This window comes from Mustela nigripes, chromosome 4 (assembly GCF_022355385.1).
Source record: "Mustela nigripes isolate SB6536 chromosome 4, MUSNIG.SB6536, whole genome shotgun sequence".
Taxonomy (NCBI): Eukaryota; Metazoa; Chordata; class Mammalia; order Carnivora; family Mustelidae; genus Mustela; species Mustela nigripes.
In genome coordinates, this window is record NC_081560.1 from 22,419,479 (window position 1) to 22,436,080 (window position 16,602).

Sequence of the window (16,602 nt, forward strand, 5' to 3'; positions counted from 1 at the left end):
AAGTATCTTGAAAGAGTACTTCTTTGAAAAGTGATTCTTTTGGTAAAGAGCTCTTGGCCTTTGTGCCAGTTCCGGGCCTGTCGGGCGTGCTGTTCCTTGCTCTCCTCCTGCTCCGCCCTGTGATAGACAAGGGCTGCTTCCAGAAGGCTGTTTCCACGCCTCCTAGGTCCACTGACTTCGGACTCAATGTGGCCAGTGGGAGACACTGTGCAGAAGCTGGAAGACGGGAGTCAGGGGGAACCTGGGGGGGGGGGTTCTCCTCCACACTCTCTGCCTCCGGTGAGGTCTCTGGCAGCCAAAGAGCTTCCTCTGTCACACCAGCTTCCACTGAAGAACACTGGGTTCCAGGTACGCCCCTCCTCTCTTTGTCCCCTTGAGGACTGGGGCAGTGCGCTTCCTGCCGCCGCGGACCCCTGCCTGCTTGGCTTCCCAGCCAAGTCTTCCGTCACACGTGTAATCAATCCTTGCCTTGAGTTCCCTCTATTCAAGGTGCTTTCAGTGGTTTCTGTTTTCCTGGCTAAATCCTAAGCTAATACCTTCCTGGTCTAGGGCAGTTCCCGTAAAGAGAACCTCCGGATGGCCATATCGAAAAAGACTTATGTGAACGCCGCTGGCTTCCTCCCTTACCCTGTCCCCCAGGCTTCTCGGCCTTTACTTTATATGCAGATAAACTGAGGATCTTGTTAAATAGATGAGAGGCCGGGCTCGAGAAGTGGTGTTCCAACATGCTCCCACCTGGTGCCAATACTGAGTAGCCAGGCACAGAGGCTTCTAGAACTGTGTGCCCTGTAAGAGCTCAGCGCAGTCGTTCTCTACAGCACCGCCGCGAGGGGGTATAACACCGGGTGAAACTGAGTCTCTCAGAAGCCACGTAACCCCGGTTTGAATACACTGTCCTGACTTACTATTGAGTGGGAGGTGGAAGGTGGAAGCCAGCCAGCCACCCGGTAGCGGTCTGATTGCATTCTTGTAGCTGCAACCATCTGACTCCTTTATTAGGACACCTAGATGGGTCGTGCCTGGGTATTTACTTATTTGAATGAATTTTATTTTTTGTAAGTTACTTATTTTGTTCCCTTTACTACACAGTACACAGGAGATTTCACCTCAGAATTTCATTTTCCAGGGTAGTAAAGGGGATGTTACAGAATAACTGTTTTACAAAGAGACCTTGGGGCAGAAGAAGGTCATACAGCGCTGGGTTAGAGGGGCAAGAGGACGATGGGCACCTCCTGGAAATCCTCGACCGGAAGTGGAAGTAGGCACTGGTAAGACTCTGGGTTGTTTCCCTTTCTGGGGAGTGAGGCTGGGGCGATGGGGGAAGGATACACACACATTTGATCATACACGGGATAGTGTCATTGTGTCCGTGACAGCATTTTCATTTTCACGGTGTAAGAATGGGGAGGATTACTGATGATGTTACCGAGCAGCCAGACGCGGGAGCTCCAGTGGGCTTTGTCGTTCCTCTCCACTGCCCAGCTCCTGAATACCCTTTCTCCGGGTGGGGGGCATTCCTTGTCTTAGGTGCCCTCAACAGCAGGTGGAGCCTGCCTCCCGCTACAGAAGCTAAACAGGCACTCCCTCTCAGGGGCTCCCCTGCAGCTGGGTGTGGATCCATGTCCTAGACACATATGGAACAGGTGCACCTGTCCCGGACTTCGAATGAAGATACGATTGCTTCTCCCTGAGTAAGGAGGAGAGCCGTTACTGAGGAGGTGATGTTTAAGCTACGTCTTGAGGGATAAGTAGAATTTCAGCAGGTTGGGAGGTTGGAGGAATGAGCAGCAGACGGATCAGAGGGTTGGATGGGTGCGCGGGCGGTCCGGGTATGGCAGAGGCATAAATGTGGAGATACTTTAAAACAGGTAAAATGCCATTAACTTTACTCATGGGTGTTGGAGTCAAGGGCATTGATAAGGAGTCAGAGGACCGAGGCTCAAATATGGATCCTGGCTGGTGTGACCTTGGGCCAGTCCCCAGCCCTCTGGGCTCACTTTCCTTACTTGGAAAAAGGTAGTCCTACCACTACTGGTGTGCCCTCCTCACATAGTTTTTGTCGGTCACGGGAAGATGAATGTAAACTGCTTTACATGGAAAAGGCTGAACAAAAAATAATTATTAGAAATAATATGTGTAGGGGGTGGGATACACAAAATAGTGAGAGAGCGCAAGTCCAGGCTGAGAGAGGTTAGAAGAAAGTCATGTCTGAGGCGGAATTTGGTCAAAGACGAGCTCTTCCTCAAGCGTAGGGCTGGGGAGGTGGGGACGGGGTGGGGTGAGCAGACAGCAGTCGCCAGGCAGCTTCCACAGCTGGAGAGCTGGCCGGCATCAGCGGGAGCACAGATACTCAGCCAGATACTCCTCTTCTGGGGACAAGGCTCCTCCGGTGTCTCCCTGAAGTTCTGGTCTGAATATGTCAGCTGCTTTGGGGGTGCTCCCAGTCTTCAGCCACCCTTGCTACAAACGCCTTGTGTTGTTTGCTTTCTCTAGTAGACCAGTGTCTTCTGTCACATTTTGATTCTTAATTTTCACCCCCAGGAAGGAACTCTAAGCTTGGCCCACACCCCCATGTTCCCTCAGGAAGAGCGTGAGGTACAGGGGTGGAGAGCCTGTCAGGCGTCTCCTCCGCGCTGCCCATGTAAATATCACGCTTGCCGTCCTCAGAGCGCTCAAGGTCAAGCCTCCACCCTCCTAGTTCCCTGGGCTGCAAATCAGAAGTAGATCGACACCACCTTCCTGTTTACATCCCAGGTGATCCGTGAAATCTTTTTTTTTTTTTAAGATTTTATTTATTTATTGACAGAGATCACAAGTAGGCAGAAAGGCAGGCAGACAGAGGAGGAAGCAGGCTCCCCACTGAGCAGAGAGCCCGATGTGGGGCTCGATCCCAGGACCCTGAGATCATGACCTGAGCTGAGGGCAGGGGCTTTAACCCACTGAGCCACCCAGGTGCCCCGATCATGAAATCTTGAAGATACTGTAGGAGGTCTTTGGGAATTCACAAATTAAGTAGTCAAGGGTGTGAGGATTTGGGAGCAACTCCAAAGTCCATGGGCCTCCAGCCATTTGGAATGGGGATCACGGCTCACCTAAGTAGGTGGCGATGTCAGGAGTTTTTCCTAAAAGTTCTACAAAGCCCCAGCAGGAGTCGAAAGGGCAGCATTTAGCACGTGACAGCAGATAGTCTAGTGAGTGATTCTTTTAAAACCAGAGAATCCAGAAACTCTGCCAAAGCACCCCTTCTATGACAAGGATCCACTCCCCCTGCTCCAAAACATCTGTGGGGTCCCCCCCCCCCGTTCGAGGGCCCATCTCCACCTGCGTCCTGCAGCACCTCCTCGGGCTTCCTCCTCCCCTCCTCCCCCAGCTGCCCCCATGCTGATTGAGGATCCAGGACACACCCTCCCCCGCCCCCCAGCCCACCCCGAGAGCCCCTCTGCTGGACCCACCAGCCCTCCGGCCCAGCCTACAGCCCTTTCTCCAGCTGGCGCTTCCACCCAACCTTTTCCTCCCGGAGCCGCCCTCCTGCTCCAGCCACAGTCATCCGTGCGGTGACCACGATTGAAGACCTGGCTCACATCACATGCTCTGTCAACTGGGTCAGTGTCACCAGCATCCTGTGTGTGGTCACGTCCTTACTCGTACTTACATTCCAAACCACAGGTGGTCAGCTGAGAGACAAGACCAGAAGACGCTGACGGTTCCTCTGGGACATTAACTGTACAGTGGGAATGAAGAGGCAGGACAGAGGACTGGTGCCCCAGGGGCCCTGGGCTGGAAAGCCATGCACTGGTCCCTCGAGGGCCTGGAGAGCTAGGACAGGCCAGGAGCCCAGAGTTCCTGGGCCCCCTGCCTGCCTGCCAAATACACAGCCTCAGGGGATTCAACTTCATAGGTCGGGAGTGTCACACCCTGTGGTTGGAAAAAGTTGGTTGGAGGCAAATGGGTTCTCTCCAGAGCTGGGGTAGATTCCAGCCCTTCTGCCCTGAGGAAAATGGAGGAAGTGAGGTCAAGGTCCTGTCCTTGATCTGGTCCACGGCTGGCCTCTGCAGGACCCAGGCCTGGCCGCGGGCTGGAGGGGAGGGGTGGAAGAGGCAGGAGCTGCGCAAGAGGAGCTCTGCCGTAGGAGGAGGAGGAGCAGCTGGAGGAGAGCCCCAGGGAGGAGACCAAGCTCCAGACGTCTTCCTGCCAACGAACCCAGGATTTTTGCCTTTATTCAGGCCAACAGATTGGGAGATGATTGGCATGGCCAAAGTACTTTGCTCTCTTTCTTGACTCTGTCTTCAAGGTAGCGGCTTCCGTGGCTGTGGTTCGGGTCTTTGTCCTCACCCTGGAGGTGACTGGCGAGGAGACGGCCTCACTGGAGGGCATCACTTCCGAAGATCCAGTCGTGCTCTTGGCAGGCGCGCCTGGAGGGGCTGAGGCTACCTTGGGTCAGCGTGGAGCGGAGGCTCTGGCCGGCCTGGAAGGAGCCGGCCACATGCTTGGAGGAATGTCCGTGGATCCCTGGTGCAGGCTGGCCGAGTCAGAGGGCGGACTCCCAGGGTGGCCAAACAGGAAAAAAAGAAGACCACAGGCTGAGCCAAGCAGTGGATGCAGGGCAACCAGCGCTCGGTCACGGTCATGGCCGCCTTTGGCAAGAAGACGGGCCCCAGTGCCAACTCTTAAATCCACTGTAATCCCGCTCTTCCCGACGAAACCACTACATCCAGTCAACAACAACAACAGCACAACTTTGTCACTGTACCCAAGAGCAGGGGCACACTGCCACTCAGGCCTCATCGTCGGGAGTGAGGGGAAAGCACGGGCCAGAGCCTTTATTGGGGTTTTGCTGGAAGGAATAGACGAGGCAGGGTAGGCGCACTGGGCAGGCTGAGGAGGGGATAGTGGGGGCAGTTTCAGTGGACTCTGGCTCCAGGGGCATCCCGAGTGGTCTGGTGTCTGGCCCTGGGGGGATTTAGGTTAGGAGAAGAGTTCCTGGCTATAGTAGGGACCTGATAAAAGGAGGTGAATGTGCGCCAGAGGGGCGAGGGGCGGATTGGTTGGTTTGTGTATCAAATGTAGGCTCACCTGCAAGTTGTCTGCTCTTTCTAGAAAGCAGCTAACCATGGGAGGGGCAGTCCCTCTCTGGGTCTGAAAGGGCCCCCCCACCCCTACCCCAGACTTTAAAACATCACAAAATACAGAGAATAGAAAGCAGAATGTCAGAATGTGCCAGAGCATCAGGGAGTCTTGGAGAGGCTGTAACCTCCCCACGAACCCCACCCAGTGAGGTAGAGCATGAGAGACAAAAGCATCACAAGAGAGCAGGAGGCTAAGCTCCCTCAGACACTGGGCTGGTGTGGTGCAAACACGTTCTCACTCTCACCCCGACTGTGCGGCTTTGGAGTGAGACCTGGCTGAATGCCACTGTGTGACCAGGGATAAGTTACTTCACCCTTCTGCGCCCAAGTGGATGGTAGGGAGAATTAAAGGAATTTGAGGACAGAAGCTTCTCTACTCGAGCTCCTTGCTCTGCCAGTTGCAGAACGCCTCAGAGAGCTCTCTGGAACTAACTAAAAGAAGGCTGATTTCCTGACTCCACCTAGACCTTCATGTGACCTGGGCCATCCCCAGTGAACTGCGGAGACACACCAAGACCAAGAGGAGTGAGTGTGTATGGGGACACAGCAGGGCGGAGCTGAATCACTCAGCATGACCCCGGGAGGGCTGGCTAGGCTTGGTGGGCGGTGGCCACTAAGAGCTGGAAGCAGGCGACCAGGGCCCTGGGACACAAATACCCTTTCTGGAGCTACACACGGAGGGCTGGCCCCCCTCGGCAGGGTCCGCAGACCTGCTGTAGCCTCAGTACTGAAGCGGGAGCTGTTCACCTTCACACGCCACAGACTATTTTCAGCTCCGTGAGGCCCAGAATGAGAAATAAATTCACATCCTCAGAGGAAGATCGAAATGTCATCTCAAGTTCCTAGAAGTACCTGTACATTCCAAACTGTGGAGAATGAACTATTTGCTTATTTTTTTTTAAGATTTTATTTATTTATTTGACAGAGAGAGATCACAAGTAGGCAGAGAGGCAGGCAGAGAGAGAGAGAGAGAGGAAGCAGACTCCCCGCCGAGCAGAGAGCCCAATGCGGGACTTGATCCCAGGACCCTGAGATCATGACCTGAGCCGAAGGCAGTGGCTCAACCCACTGAGCCACCCAGGCGCCCCTGCTTATTTATTTTGATGTAGACATTTTAAAAAAGATTGTTTTTTATTATTTGTTTGAGAGAGAGAGAGGGCAAGAGAGAAAGAAAGCACAAGCGGGGTGGGGGGCAGGGACAGAGAGAGGGAGAAGCAGACTCCCTGCTGAGCGGGCAGCCCAATGAGGGGGTCTGTCCCAGGACCCTGGGATCATGATCTGAGCTGAAGATGGAGGCTTAACCAACTGAGCTACCTAGGTGCCCCAAATACAAACATTTTAAAAACAATTTGAATTGTTCATGGGCGTCTCTTTTCTTTCTCAAGATTTTATTTATTTATTTGATGGGGTGGGGGGGGGAGGGGCACAAGCAGGGGTAGTAGCAGGGGAAGAAGGAGAAAGAAGCAGGTTTTCCCTGGAGCAGGGAGCCCTACACAGGGCTTGATCCTAGAACCTTGAGATCGTGACCTGAGCTAAAGGCAGGGTTTAGCTGACTGAGCCACCCAGGCTCGCCTTCCTGGTCATCCTCTATCTGCAAATTCCATGAAGGCTAAAAATCAAGAGTTCTCTTGTAATACTCACTCCGTAATCCTGCCTACTCCCACAGCTACTCCTGATGGAGCAACGTCTTGCTGAGGTGATTTCACAGGATTCTGTAGGCAACACGGTCATCACCCATCTTCAGGCCAGTGCTGTCACTGAGTGAACCCACACCCCGGGCCCTAGGGCACCCCGGTTTTCTGAAATGCCTGACTCATCCTACCCAGGCTTTCTTGAAGAAAGTGAAGTGAAATTAAGCCCTCCCACATGCCTTTAAAAATGTATACTCTAAATTCCAGTTGTCGTAGTAACATCTTCATGCTGCCCGCTGCCTTTTATATATTTTGGTGCTGATGGACCATCCGTTACCATGAGAACGGGAATGTCTTCACACAGCGAACCTTGTGGAGCTCAGTTTTGTGTCGTGTGCAAAACAAACCCTGTGTCAACAGGGCCAGCCTCAACGGAGCTCTGATAGTTAACAATGGAATGGGACCTAGAAGCCCACTAGTTTCACTTGGTTCTCTGGATTTTATTTTGGGAAAAAAAAGTGTATTTTTTTTTAAAGACTTAGTTCTCTTGTCACTCTTCAGTGGTTATATTAGTTTCAGAGATTAATTTATTTGAGAGAGAGAAGAGGGTCAGAAGGAGAGGGAAAGAGAGAATCCTAAGCAGGCTCTGTGCACCATGAGAGCCCCAATTGGGGCTCGATCTCATGACCCTAAGATCATGACCTCAGCCCAAACCAAGAGTCGGCTGCTTAACCGACTGTGCCACCCAGGTTAAATGCATATTCCTTCCTTCAGAATTGAAGAGCTGTTTGTTCACGCCTGCCACACAACTGTAATCATCTCCACTTTCCCAGTCCGACCCTCTAGTGACGGGGTAGTGCTGACCGGGCAGGCATTCCTTGCGACCCAGAGCCAAGGTCTGTGCATTGATTCTCTCTTTCAAAGGTGAGTATTTGAAATATGTAAGCTCTCTTGAGTTCAAGGACATAACACCTGCTTCTTCAGAACTCTCTGCAGAGTCCTTTTGATTAATTGATTTGACTTAAAGTTTTCCATTCAGATGTACAGAATGAAGTCTGGGCTGAGAATTTAAAGTAGTTCGTTTCAGAGGACTTGTGTGTGGGAACCGACTGGAAGGTAGGAAGAAGCCAGCCCCACAGTGTGAAGAGTGGGCTGCGTCAAGGCCACATTCTTTACAAAGTCAGATCGCTAGAACTGCGGAGCCGGTTCGTGCATCTGCCACGGGCTGGGCACTGGGCTGGGCACCGGGTGGCATGAGCGGTGTGTGCTTCCTCACTTCATCCTCACAATATATGTTCTCTTCTCAGCTTTCATTTTACAAAGGAGAAAACAGAGCCACGAGTATTAAGGCAACTTGACCCAAAGTCACACACCTAACTACCCAGTGGAGCTGGGATTTGATCAGCAGCATCTTGCTCCACAACCCAAGCACTTGACCTCCAAGCTAAGTAAACCTACCTTTCACAAAGACATCCTCCACCCAGGGCCAGTGGGATTGGGCTTTGTACATCTGTGCAAACTGGAGAGGGAGACGGCAGCACCGGGACCGTGTTTTAACAGATGACGGCCTGAGTTCTGTCCCTGTGCATTAGTGTACTGCTGTGCCTTCACCAGCAGAAGGGAGCTGGGCTCAAGTGCAGGGGTGAGAAGTCATTGCCAGCGGCTCCGTCCATCAGTTCCTGGTCCTCCGGAAAACAGCGTGGTCCATAAAGAATTTTAGTTTTTGACCCCATAATCCCAGTGATGGGAATTTATTCTAAGAAAATAATAGAAAACAAATCTATACACAAAAAGGCATTCACCCAGCATTACACATCACTGCAAAAATTGGCAGCCATATAAACCTCCCAGTGCTACGGATCGTCAGGTAGACTATGATACATCCGTTGAATAGAACACCACACAGCTATAAACAGACAGCTGTGAAGACAACGAAACTGACGTTAAAAAGATTATAACTTCACATTCAGTTCAGCATCTGAAAATTACCCTTCGCTAAGACTATGACAGTGCTTTTTTAAAAAAAATTAGTTTATAAGAAGATGGCCAACAGACACTTGAAAAGATGCTCAATATCACTTATCAGGAAATTCAAACCAAAACTACAATGAAATATCACCTCACACCAGTAAGAATGGCTAACATCAGAATAAGAAAAAACAAGTGTTGATGAGGATGTGGAGAAAAAGGAACCCTCAGGCAGTGTTGGTAGGCATATAAATTGGTACAGCCACCGTGGAAAACAATATGGAAGTTCTTCAAAAAATTAAAAATCGAAATCTCCTAAGATCTAACAATTTCATTAGTGGGTATTTACCCAAAGAAAATGAAAACACAAATTCAAAAAGAGATACACACTCCTATGACTATGGCAGCATTATTTATAATAGCTAAAGTATGGAAGCAACCTCAGTGTCAATCAGTAGATAAATGGATAAGGAAAATGTACACACACAAACACACACACACACACACACAGGAATGGGCGGCCCTCTTTGATAGAGTCTTGGAGGGTGATTTCGGCGGTGTGGATGGAGCTCAGTGGTCTTACAGAAGACCACCGGCTGCACACATCTTGACTTCCAAAGAAGTCAAGGCTGAAGGACACTTGGAGACAGAGAAGGGACCAAATGGAAGTGGGCGATTCAACTCCCATAGCCCACGGGTGCCCATACGGGAGGACAAGGCTGTTCACAGCTCTCCCGGTGACCATGCATGGCAAATGTGACTATGGTCCATATAATGGTGACTGGTGCCCCGGAAGCCAGGGACCAGGAGATCCAAGAAGCTATTGTCTGAGGGTCACCCGCTGGCCAAGGGCACTGTCTGATGAGCTGGCCTGAGTCTGCCCAGTCTTCAGATTCCTGCACCCCTGCTTGTGCCAAGCCTGCTGTGAGCCTGACCTCTCCATGACAGCTTCTCTGCCTCATTGTTAATTTTACATCCTCATTGTACATTTTACATCCTCACCCAGGAGCAAAAACACAAGGCTGGTGTAACTGGGGGAGGCTGTTCAGAGAGTAACAGATTCAAGGTGTGAATTAGCAGGGAGGAAGTACAGACTCTGAACTAAGGAATGTCAAGCGAGGCCAGGGATGAAGTGTTTTCTGTGGGAAATAGGTCGAGCAGTTGGAGGGTCAAGTGGGCAGTGGCATGTGGTGTGCTTCAGGGGCCTCGAGTGGAGTTGTGCAGGAGGCCGGAAAGAAGGCCTTGGTTTCTCTGAGTCACAAGGAAAGGAGGAGAAATAAGGCTGTGTGCAGAGGGAGGAAGCCGGGTGGGGAGGGAGCCCTGGGGGAGGGAGGATCTCATCTGCTTCCCACCCTCCACCACTGCCCAACTGCAGAGATAAAGCTTCTTGAAGTTTCTGTTGTATAAGTTGTCCCTTCCCTCCCAGATGGAGAACAAAGAGCCTTGGTTGATTTTGTGTTTTCTTACTATGGTAAAATATATGCAACAAAAAAAATGGATCACTTTAACCATTTCTAAGTAACTGGTTTAGTGGCATTAGGTACATTCACAACGTTGTACAACCATCATCACTGTCCATTTAAAAAAATTTTTTAGAGGAGGGGGCAGGGGGCAGGGGGAGAAGGAGAGTCCCAAGCAGGCTCCATGCCCAGCACAGAGCCTGATGGGGCCTCGATCTCACAACCCTGAGATCGTGACCTGAGCCAAAATCAAGAGTCAGATACCCAACCGACTGAGCCACCTAGGTGCCCCCATCACTGTGCATTTACATTTTTTCATCATCTCAGACAGAAACTCATTAAACAACAGCTGCCCTTTCTGCCCTCCCCTTCGCCCATGGCAACCACTAGTCTGCATTCCAGCCCTATGAATGTACCTGTTTGAGAGAACTCACGTGTCATACGGTATTTATCCTTTTGAATGTGGCTTAGTTCACGTAGCATAACATTTTCAAGGTTCATCCATGTTGCAGCCTGTGTCAAAACTTCTTGTTTTCAGGCTGAATATATTCCATCGTCTATATAGACCACGTTTTGTTTATCTGCTCACTTGCTGATGGACATCTAGGTTGCTTCCACCTTTTGGCTGCTGTGAATGCTGGTGTACATGTATCTGTTTGGACCCTGCTTCCAATTCTTTGGAGTCTATACCTAGTAGTGGGATTGCTGGGTTGTAGGGTAACTCTATGTTTAACTTTTGGAGGAAATCACCAAACTTTTCTACAATGGCTGCACCAAGCCTTAAGCTATTTAAATGGAGAATCTATTCCAAAAGCCTCAGGTCAGCCTGGACTGGAGAGATGGTCTAATGTCTAGAGTTCAGGAGGTCAGGGCCTCCCTGGATGTGAAATGTGGGTGCCCCATCCTAGCTGGAGGAGACAGGACACACTGGAGATTCCAGAATGGGGGACCAAGAGGAGTCATGTTAAGTAAAAAGTGGTTGAAGGAACTGGAGTGTTTGGCCTGGAGCAGAACAGGTGTCTTCCCCAAGAACTGTGTAAGTGTGTAAGGCTGCCATGCGGCAGAGCGAATGGACCTTTTTGTAGCCATGGAGGGAGAAGGGGAGAGCGGGTGAGATCCACCAGGAGACCAGCTCTGGCTAAATGCTGCTTTGAGAGCAGGTTGTAGAGAGGGTTCCTGGGGTGGGTCATCGCTAAGGCCCCATGACTCGGGGAGGTCACTGAGAAGACAGCGCAGAGCAGGAACTCATGCTTTATGGGACTCTCATTGCTCTTCTGTCTTGAACAAATGGAAAGGTTCAGCTCAGTTTTGGGGTGTCTGGTTTTTTTTTTTTTTTGGCAACTGACAAAATCTTGGGCTTTCTTTTTTACACAGGAAATCAGGAAGCATACAGTCTCAATACAAATAGTAGTGTAATTAGTGTAATTGCCAGATTATGAGTTTCATTGTGATAAATTTAAACATCAATCAAAATAAAATATTTAAGAACCATCATCTTATTTGAATGGTTTCTCTAGAAATTGGGAGAAGAAAATGTGGTCAGAGGTAAGAAGAGTTTCGAGACTTAAAACTCTGCTTTAGGGCTGCCTGGGTGGCTCAGTGGGTTAAAGCCTCTCCCTTCAGCTCAGACTATGATCTCAGGGTCCATCGGGGCTCTCTGCTCAGCAGGGAGCCTGTTTCCTCCCTTTCTCTGCCTGCCTCTCTGCCTACTTGTGATCTCTCTGTCAAATAAATAAATTCTTTTAAAAAAGAACAACAAAATTCTGCTTTAGGGGCGCCTGAGTGGCTCAGTCAGTTGAGTGTCAGACTCTCGGTTTCAGCTCAGGTCATGATCTCAGGATTTGGGGATCGGGCCCCGTATCAGACTGCCTGAGAGTCTTTCTCCCCCTCTGCCCCCTCTGCCCCTCTCCTGCTTGTGCTCATGCTCTCTCAAATAAATAAATATTAAGACAAAACCAAACCAAGCCTCTGCTTTGCTCAGGTATCCTGACCCCTTGGTCACCTCTACAGGTGACTCAATAAACACAATACAAGAGCACAGATGTGGCGTTCTGAGGGTGCATTTCTTCCTGAAGCTGCCTCTCTCTACCAGTTGTTTCTCAGCCTTTTTTAGTTTCCTTTCTTGTTTTCTTTCTTTCTTTTTTTAAATTTATTTATTTGAGAGAGAGACAGTGAGAAAGAGCATGAGTGAGGAGAAAGTCAGAGGGAGAAGCAGACTCCCCATGGAGCTGGGCGCCTGATGCGGGACTTGATCCCAGGATTCTGGGATCATGACCTGAGCCGAAGGCAGTCGTCCAACCAACTGAGCCACCCAGGCGTCCCTCTTGTTTTCTTTTTTAAAAGATTTTATTTATTCATTTGACAGAGATCACAAGTAGGCAGAGAGGGAGGGGAAGGAAGCAGGATCCCCACTGAGCAGAGAAGCCCGATGCGGGATTCGATCCCAGGACCCTGAGATCATGACCTGAGCTGAAGGCAGAGGCTTTAACCCACTGAGCCACCCAGGTGCTCCTCTGAGCCTTTTTTTTTTTTTTTTTAAATTACAGAAGCAATGCATGTTTCAGATATTTATTAGCGCTGTCCAGCAAATATTTCTGGTTCCCCTGTGGGGCATGTGTGGCATCACATTTCCCCACTCCCTTAAAGTTAACTGTGGCCACGTGCCTTGTTTTAGCCAGTAAAATGGTTAGTGATCGGTCACTTCTGGGTGGGAACTTCAAGAATCCATGTGCAATTTACATTTCTTTCTTTCTTTCTCTCTGCCATAACCTACAACACCCCAAATGCAGGCTGCTTGGTAAGCCCAGGCCCCCGAGTGAGGGTGATACGGGACAAGCCCCCAGCCTACCCTCAGTGGACATGGAGCCTGAGGGAAAAATAAACCTTTGGGTTAGCCCTCCAGGAACTGGAGCTTTAATAAGAAATAAACCTTTGGGGCGCCTGGGTAGCTAAGTGGGTTGGGTCTCTGCCTTCAGCTCAGGTCATGATCTCAGGGTCCTGGGATCAAGCCCTGCATCGGGCTCTTTGCTCAGCAGGGAGCCTGCTTCCTCCTCTCTCTCTCTGCCTGCCTCTTTGCCTACTTGTGATCTCCATCAAATAAAGAAATAAAAATCTTTAAAAAAAAAAAAAAAGAAATAAACCTTTTTGTTTTAAGCCACTGAGATTTTGGAATTGTTACTGTAGCATAAATAGCTTCAAAAGGGGCACCTGGGTGGCTTGGTCAGTTAAGCGTCTGCCTTCAGCTCAGTTCGAGATCTCAGGGTCCTGGAATCGAGTCCCACATCGGGCTCTCTGCTCAGCGGGGAGTCTGCTTCTCCCTCTTCCTCTGCTGCTCCCCTGCTTGTACTCTCAAACACGGGCAAGCTGGCAAGACCTGCTATCAGAGCACTACATTTTAGGAGGGAAGAGAACCATTAATCAATCAGCCACTTAACTATAAGAGTATGGAGACATATGGAGCCCTGCATAGTGCATACGGCATGAGACCTGCTTTGGCCCTAGGTCAGGGAGACTGCTCTTGGAAGATGCGAAGCTGGAATCTAAAAGGGGGCCGGGAGTTAGCCAGGGGAAAGGGAGAATTGTGTCCCACACAGAGGGAACAATATGAGCAAAATGTCTGAGGCAGAAAGGAGCTGGAGTGACAGGAATGCCAAGAGGAGGGTGAAAATGTGCTGGGAGGCGGGGGGGATGCAGCCACCTGTCCAATCAGTGCTTGGGGACCTTGGTGGGAAATCTCGCCGCACCCCAAGAGCAGTGGGCCACCATGGGAATGTTTGAGGCAGAAGGGTCACATGATCATACCATATTTTTAGATGGCAACTGCCAATATGGGATTATCAAGGTAAGGAAGGTCTACTGAGGAGAAAATCAGTCCCAAGTTGGCTTTGACCCACAGGACAAAACATGATGCAGCCCCCAAAGCCAACAGCAGGTGGCGCTGTGTGCATGGCTGGCAGCCACTGGGAGCGTCTGGCCACCTTGGTGAACCTGCTTCAAGCTGGGGCATCTCTGGGTTCTCACAGAGACGCAGAGACACTCGCTGCATCCTTCCACCACCAGTGTGGAGAAAAGGAACGCACTGCAGGGCCAGGGGCAGACCTGGCTTCTGACAGGAGGTTTGGGTTTGTGCATCAGCAGCCAAAGCTTCCGTGTTCATGTTCCTCCCCTATTTGATAGAGAAGACCGACGCAGGAGCCTCATCCAACAGACCATGATCCCTGTTCCCATTCTCTCACCCTCCCCGACATCTGTGCAGCATGTAGCCCCACAGACCCCCCTTTTCTCCAGATTTCCTCACCTTTCTCGCCCTCCTCCTCTATCTCGGACAGTCCCTCCTCTTCCTTCTGTCCCATGAATGGAGATTGTCCCCATGGCTCCTGACTCGGCGCCACTTTCTTATTTCTACAACTGACCAGCCCCTGGTTCCAACCATGAGCTTGCCTGGACTACATCTAAACCTACACTCCTGGCCAGCTAATCCGTCTGAGCCCTAGTCCCAAATTCCCTGGTCTCCCAAGGAAGAGGTCCTCTTCACCTAGCTTGTGGTTTACAGCCAGTTGTTCACGTCTGGTGCAGCCACCAAGGCTGAGGAGCTGGGGAAGGGGAGAAGGGGAGAAGTGGTCCGGGCCACAACCATGTCCTCCCTCTGGGCTCTGCACCTCTCTCCTCTGCCGCCCAAGCTCTGCTGACCATAGGTTTCTGCTTTTCTGCAACTTCAGCTTGTTGGGGACCCCTGAGGCTCCAGCTCTTTCATGGTCTCTTTCCATGCTTCCTTCAAGTGTCAGCTTCCTACGTGCCTGGTCCTCTGGGTCTTTGTAGGACGGAGACTCAGATGGACCCACTGGTCTTGGAATAGACCAGCCTCCCTCGTAGCAGCCAGTGGATGAATTGTCAGGGGTCAGAAGCCTCTGCTGGTCCAACCAGCTGTGCCTTAGGGAGTAGTGTTACTACTGGCCAGGTATTACTAAACATGATCACCCAGGATAATTCTTCATGGGATGAGGGGGGCGGTTAGGGTTAGTGTGGTTGACGGGAGTGCTTTCTTCTCCCCTTGCTGTGATTCATCCCCTTATAGACGAGATCTTGGAAAGAATTTGCTTATGTTTTTCCTTCACTTCCTTACCTTTCTGTCACACATCTTTTCTCTCTCACCTTTTTTTCCTCAAATACTTTTTTTTTTTAAAAAAATCTCAATCCTATAGAAAGGTTGAAAGAAAGTACAGTGAACACACAGACCCTTTACGTAGACCGGGGTTCTCAACCTTGATGCCATAACATTTGGGGCTGGAGAATCTGCTGTTGCGGAAGCCTGTCCAGAGCACTGTGAAGTCTTCAGCAGCTTTCCCTGACCTCTACCAACAGATGCTGGGGGCATCCCCTTGACTGGGGCAACCGAAAATATCTCCAACATCACCAAATGTCCTTTAGGAGGTAAAATAGCCCCCTGGGGAGAACCACTGACCTAGATTCAGGAAACTTTTGTCATATTTGCATGTGCAAATACAGTGTATATATATATATGTACCATATGTAAATACACACATATATATTTCCTATATATATGTAATCATAGTGAGCAAATGTGGCAAAATGTTAATCTGTGGCTCTCTAGCATATTATATATGCATGTATGTGTATTTCACATAGAGAGTACAAATGTGGCAACATGTTAAAATATGTATTTTATACATGCACGCATGCACACTTTTTTCCTGAAACATTTCAAAGTAAGTTGCATATATCACCCCTCCCCCTCCCCTGAAACACTTCAGCTCCTGAGGATAAGATCGTTCTGGCATATAACCACAATAAGATTATCATGGCCAAGAAATCCACATCAATACGGTATTATTTTAAAGCCTACATTCATTTTTTCCTCAACTTCCCAGTAATGTTCTTTGTGGATTTTTGGTCTGCAGTGCCTTTTTCATGATAACAGAGCAAACACTCCATCGAAGGGGAAACAGACTGCCCTCCGTCATGATGGGACCCATGCATCAGCCTCCTTTGCTAGGTATCAACCGTGCCCCCGCTGATCAGATCAGTACTTCCTCTATTCCAGGGCTGACTAGCCTTTCTGCTCATCATTTAACAAACTCAAGAGAAGAAATCCACTTCCAGATGATCTCCTTAGCCTTTATTTAAATGTCTGCCGCCTGGCACATCTCCCTGGATGACATCTCCATGCTGGGGACAAGATCAGAAACAGCTCTGCAAATCCCACCCCTCAGAGTTCCAGTAAGCATCAGGGCTCAGATACCAGCTCTGGAACCAAGCACGGCTGAGGAGGGCATGAGACCTCCTACAAGCTGAAAGACTCAACAAGCGTTCTGGCACCTGGTTAGGCCACAGTAACTAGAGCGGAGCTCCTCCCCAGGCGTCCTCCAGCATCTGAACCTGGCTGGGGCAGGGGCTGTG

At 50.2% G+C, this 16,602-nt stretch overlaps 1 long non-coding RNA gene across 1 annotated transcript; it reads left to right on the forward strand.

The window, feature by feature from the left end:
• The first annotated feature begins 120 nt into the window (after positions 1-120).
• LOC132014931 (uncharacterized) lies at positions 121-6,445 on the forward strand. Its single transcript, XR_009403494.1, has 4 exons — positions 121-348; positions 1,127-1,268; positions 1,528-1,718; positions 3,667-6,445. It is a non-coding gene; the product is annotated as an uncharacterized LOC132014931 (long non-coding RNA).
• Positions 6,446-16,602: the final 10,157 nt, after the last annotated feature.